This window comes from Suricata suricatta, chromosome 11 (assembly GCF_006229205.1).
Source record: "Suricata suricatta isolate VVHF042 chromosome 11, meerkat_22Aug2017_6uvM2_HiC, whole genome shotgun sequence".
Classification (NCBI taxonomy): domain Eukaryota; kingdom Metazoa; phylum Chordata; class Mammalia; order Carnivora; family Herpestidae; genus Suricata; species Suricata suricatta.
In genome coordinates, this window is record NC_043710.1 from 97,494,222 (window position 1) to 97,500,221 (window position 6,000).

General features: G+C 38.0%; 1 protein-coding gene across 2 annotated transcripts in view; it reads right to left on the bottom strand.

Annotated features, from left to right (window-relative positions):
- Nucleotides 1–6,000, bottom strand: part of CEP126 (centrosomal protein 126) — a 107,863-nt gene that overhangs the window by 20,926 nt on the left and 80,937 nt on the right. The gene's annotated exons all lie outside the window — the stretch shown is intronic.

Sequence of the window (6,000 nt, forward strand, 5' to 3'; positions counted from 1 at the left end):
TCATGACCTGAGAGCCAAAGTCAGATGCTTAATGACTGAGCCAGCCAGGTGCCCCCGGGATTGGGCTGTGTTGTTGCTATGGTTACCTTCAGTCCATCACAGGTTTACATCCCTCTGGTGTTATTTTATGCTTCTGCATGGGTCATGAGGTTTTTTTCTCCAACGTTCCTGCTCCAGTCTCAGCGTCTGGCCTTCCTGTGTGTCTGCACCACCAAAGCAGGCTGTCTGTAGGCTCCTGCCTCTCCTCCTGCAGGAGATTTCTATTGCCTGTTACTTGGTTCTTTTTGGCCTCATCGTGGGGGAGCAGGGACGTTTTCTGTTCTCCTCACAGTTGTCAGCTTTGCCCTGTATCTCTGACAAGTTGTGTGCAAGAGAATTTTGTGAGCCTCCTGCAATAGTGGGAGACTTCTGCTGATCTGGGTCCAGCCTGTGGTTGAAGCTTGCTTTCCTTCATCTTGCCTGACCGCTGTCAGTCTTCACTTGTGCCTGGGGGCAGTCCATGAAACTGGCTGCTTCCACCTCAAGTCAGCCTCCATTCTGGAGGCGAGAAGGCTCTGTGGCAGGCTTCAGGCCTTCCCGACAGCGAGGCTGTGTGCCTCGTCTGCACCTGCTTCCCTGAGGAGTGGTTTCTGCCATCTCCTGCCCTGCTCTCTAGTTCTCTCATGAAAACCAGCATAGGTTAATGGAGAAGAATCCATACGTGTGTCAACTCTACTTGTTTTATAACCTCAAAGTAGTTCACACTTATCCTGTAGCACTCTGTTAAAAACTAGCAGAATTCCTAATATCAGCTTTTATGGAACCTGGCATTTCTTTCTCCCATACGTTGCCACAGGTGAGCAAATGGTCATGTCCTGTTCTAAAATAAATAAGGATTTTGTAATTTTCATTATGATAGTTTTTCAGAACCACAATTTATTTAGAAATGTGCTTAATGGTTATCTTTTTGTTATTCATTTCCAGATAAACTGTACTGTGGTCAGAGTATCTGACCACACTCTTTCAAATGTTTCAGGCTAGGGAATGCCTTGGTGGCTCAGTCAAGTGAGCATCCAACTTTGGCTCAGGTCATGATCTTGCAGTCCATGAGTTCAGCCCCTACATCAGGCTCTGTGCTGACAGCCTGGAGCTTGCTTTGGATTCTGTCTCTCTCTCTCAAGAATAAACATTAAAATATTGAAATGTTTCAGGCTTGTTTTATGATATGATTAATCTATGGCCCATTTTAATATTCTATGTATACTTGCAAAGAATGTGTCCCTTTAATAAAGTTTTTAAATCAGGTGTGACTGTTACACATCTGTTTGATTCCTTCTGTTGGTTCTATCAACTACTAACAATGTAAAAACAGAACTCTCTCACCATGGCTAAAACATATATGTATTTTAAGGCATGCTCTTAAATGTATATAAATTGGAAATCTTTTATGTATTTCTCCTGAATTAAAACTTGTTTTTTTTCTTTTTAAATTAAATCCAAGTTAGTTTACAGTTAGTGTAATATGATTTCAGGAATAGAATTTAGTGATTCATCACTTACATATAATACCCAGTGCTCATCCTAACAAGGGTCCTCCTAACGCCCATCACCCATCTAGCCCACCCCCCACCCAACACCCTCCCAACAGCCCTCAGTTTGTTCTTTTTATTTAAGAGTCTCTTATGGCTTGCCTCTCTCTCGCTTTCTTAATGTTTCCTTCCCTTCCCCTATGTTCATCTGTTGTGTTTCTTAAAGTCCATCAGTAAAGTCATATATTTGTTTTTCTCTGACTTATTTTGCTTAGCATAGTACACTCTCTCTAGCTCCATGCATATTGTTGCAAGTGACAAGATTCATTCTTTTTGAATTCCAAGTAATATTCCATTGTATAACATATCTACCACATCTTTTTTTAATCAATCCATCAGTTGATGGATATTTGGGCTCTTTCCATACTTTGGCTATTGTCATTAGTGCTGCTATAAACATTGGGGTACATGTGCCCTTTCAAACTGCGACTCTTGTATCCTTGAATAAATACCTAGTAATGCAATTGCTGGGTTGTAGGGTAGTTCTATTTTCAATTTTTTGAGGAATTTCCATACTGTTTTCTACAGTGGCTGCACCAGATTGCATTCTCACCTTGCCAATACCTGTTGTCTGAGTTGTTAATGTTAGCCATTCTGAGAAGTGTGAGGTGGTACCTCATTGTGGTTTTGATTTGTATTTCCCTGATGATGAATGATGTTGAGCATCTTTTCATGTGTCTGTTAGCCACCTACATGTCTCCTTTGGAAAAGTGTCTATTCATTTCTTTCCCCCATTTGTTCATTGGATTATTTGTTTTTTTGGGGTGTTGAGTTTGATAAGTTCTTTATAGATTTTGGATACTAACCTTTTATCTGATATGACATTTGCAAATATCTTCTTCCATTCCATCAGTTGTCTTTTAATTGTGCTGATTGTTTCCTTCGCTGTGCAGAAGATTTTTATCTTGATGAGGTTCTAATAGTTCATTTTTGCTTTTGTTTCCCTTGCCTCTGGAGACATGTCAAGTAAGAAGTTGTTGCAGCTGAGGTCAAAGAGGTTGTTGCCGGTTTTCTCCTCTAGGATTTTGATGGCTTTCTGTCTTACGTTTTGGTCTTTCATCCATTTTGAGTTTATTTTTGTGTATGGTGTAAGAAAAATGCTTCAGGAACATTCTTCTGCATGTCCCTGTCCAGTATTTCCAACACCACTTGCTGAAGAGACTTTCTCCATTGGATATTCTTTTCTGCTTTGTCAAAGATTAGTTAACCATACATTTGTGGGTCATTTCTGGACTCTCTCTTTTGTTCCACTGATCTCTGTTTTTGTGTCACTACCGTACTGTCTTGATGATTACAGATTCGTAATACAGCTTGAAGTCTGGAATTGTGATGCCTCCATTTTTGGTTTTCTTTTTCAGGATTGCTTTGGCTATTTGGCTTCTTTTCTGGTTCCATGCAAATTTGAGGATTGTTTGTTATTGTTCTGTGAAGAATGCTGGTGTTGTTTTGATAGGAATTGCACTGAATGTGTAGATTGCTTTGGGTAGTATCAACATTTTAACCATATTTATTTTCCCCATCCTTGTGCCTGGGATGTTTTTCCACATTTTGTGTGTCTTCTTCAATTTCTTTCATACGCTTTCTATAGTTTTCAATGTATAAATTTTTCACATCTCTGGTTAGATTTATTCCTAGGTATTTTAGGGTTTTTGGTGCAATTGTAAATTGGATCGCTTCCTTGATTTCTCTTTCTGCTTCTTCATTACTGGTATATAGAAATGCAGCCAATTTCTGTGCATTGATTTTACATCCTGTATCTTTGCTGGATTCATGTACCAGTTCTAGCAGTTTTTTGGTGGAGTCTTTGAGGTTTTCCACAGAGTATCATGTTGTCTGCGAAGAGTGAAAGTTTGACTTCTTCCTTGTCGTTTTGGATGCCTTTTATTTCCTTTTGTTGTCTGATTGCTGATGCTAGGACTTCCAGCACTGTGTTAAACAACAGTGCTGAGAGTGGACAACACCGTTGTGTTCCTCATCTCAGAGGGAAAACTCTCAGTTTTTCCCCATTGAGGATGATATTAGCTGTGGGTCTTTCATATATGACCTTTATAAGCTTGAAGTATGATTCTTCCATCCTTACATTCTTGAGGGTTTTTATCAAGAAAGGATGCTGTATTTTGCCAAATGGTTTTTCTACATCGGTTGAAAGGATCTTGTAGTTCTTATCCTTTTCTTTTACTAATGTGACGTATCACAGTGATTGACTTGCGGGTATTGAACCAGCTCTGCATCCCAGGTATAAATCCCACTTGATTGTGATGAATACTTCTTTTAATGTACTGTTGGATCTGGTTTGCTAGTATCTTGCTGAGAATTTTTGCAGTCATGTTCATCAGGGAAATTGGTCTGTAGTTCTCCTTTTTAGTGGGGACTTTGTCTCATTTTGGAATCAGAGTAACGAAATGCTGGCCTCGCAGAAAGAGTTTGGAAGTTTTCCTTCCATTTCTACTTTTTGGAACAGCTTCAAAAGAATAGGTGTTAACTCTTCCTTAAATGTTTGGTAGAATTCCCCTGGAAAGCCATCTAGCCCTGGACTCTTGTTTTTTGTGGGAGATTTTTGATTACTAATTCAATTTCTTTACTGGTTATGGGTCTGTTCAAATTTTCTATTTCTTCCTGTTTCAGTTTTGTAGTTTGTTTCTAGGAATCTGTTCATTTCTTCCAGCTATATGGAAGCTATATGGCATATAGCTGCTCATAATATTCTCTTACATTGTATTTCTGCTGTGTTGGTTGTGATCTCTCCTCTTTCATTTGTGATTTTATATATTTGGGTCCTTTCCTTTTTCTTTTTGATCAGTCTGGCTAGGAGACCAATTTGGTTAATTCTTTCAAAGAACCAGCTCCTGATTTCATTGACCTGTTCTACTGTTTTTTTTTTTTTTAATTTTGGTATCATGATTTCTTTCTAATATTTATTATTTCCCTTTGTCTGCTGGTTTTGGGCTTATTCACTTTTTTTTTTTTTTTTTTTTTTTTTTAGCTGTTTTAGGTGTAAGGTTAGGTTGTGTATCTGAGACCTTTCTTCCTTCTTTAGGAAGGCCAGGATTGTTATAGACTTCCCTCTTATGACAGCCTTTGCTGCATCCCAGAGGTTTTGGATGTCGTGTTTTCATTTTCATTGGCTTCTATGTACTTTTTAATTTTTAATTTCTTGGCTAACCCTGAATTAAAACTTTGATCATGTTCTTTTTTATGTATATTAATGCTTTCTGCTTTATAGTCAATTTTGTCTGATAATAAGACACCAACACCAATTTTCCTTTGGTTAGAATTTGTTTGGTACTTATTTTCTATCTTTTTTATTTTCAGCTCTTCTATATCCTTATGTTTTAAATATACTGCTCATAAACAAAATATGGTTGTGTTATAAAGTTTTACCTAACAGCTCTCATCTTTTAAATGCAGCGTATAGTTCACATACATTCATTGTCGATACATTTGTGTCTACCATTTTATAGTACATGGCATTTCTATTTGTCCTATCTCTTCAATGTTTTTCTCTCCTTTTTTGTCTTGTTTTGGATCACTATGATTTTTTGCATGCCACTGTCCTTCTTTACTAGGTTAGAAGTTGTGCCCTCTATTTCTAGTCCTTTAGTTGTAACCTAATGATTACCAGAAGCATACATCCTTTACCAATATCTAAAGTTAATCTGACCAGAGGAATTAATGCTATGTAAAGTAAGTAGAAAAAGACAAATACCATATAATTTCACTCATATGTGGAATCTGAGAAATAAACTAGCAAAGAAAAAACGAAACAAGCCAAGGACAGGCTGAAAGTTACTAGAGGGGATGTGGGAAGGGGGAAAAAGGATGGGGATTAAGAGTTTACTTATTGGAGCGCTTGGGTGGCTCAGCTGGTTAAGCATCCTCTTCTTGACTTTGGCTCAGGTCATGATCTCATGGTTTGTGGAATCAAGCCCCGAGTTGGGCTCCACACAGACAGTGCAGAGCCTGCTTGAGATTCTCTCTCTTTCTCTGCCCCACATGCACATGCCCTCTGTATAAAAATAAACAAACTTAAAAGAGTTTATTTATTGTGATGAGCACTGAGTAATGTATACAATGGTCGAATCAGTATATTTTATACCTGAAACTAATATAACACTGTATGTAATTATACATGAATAAAAAAAAAGTTAATCTGTACCAAATTCCATAAGAAGAATCCCAGTACAATTAAATGCCATTTATGTTCTCCCAACTTATGCATTACTTTTAAAAAATGTTTATTTATTTTGAGACAGAGAACAAGCACATCAGTGGGGAAAGGGCAGGGAGAAAGGGAGAGAAAGAATCCTGATGTGGGGCTCGATCTCACAAACTGTGAAATCATGACCTGAGCCAAAACAGAGTGGGATGCTTAGCTGGCTGAGCCACCCAGGTATTTTAATAGTAATGTTTTTCTCTTTGAAACACATACTAC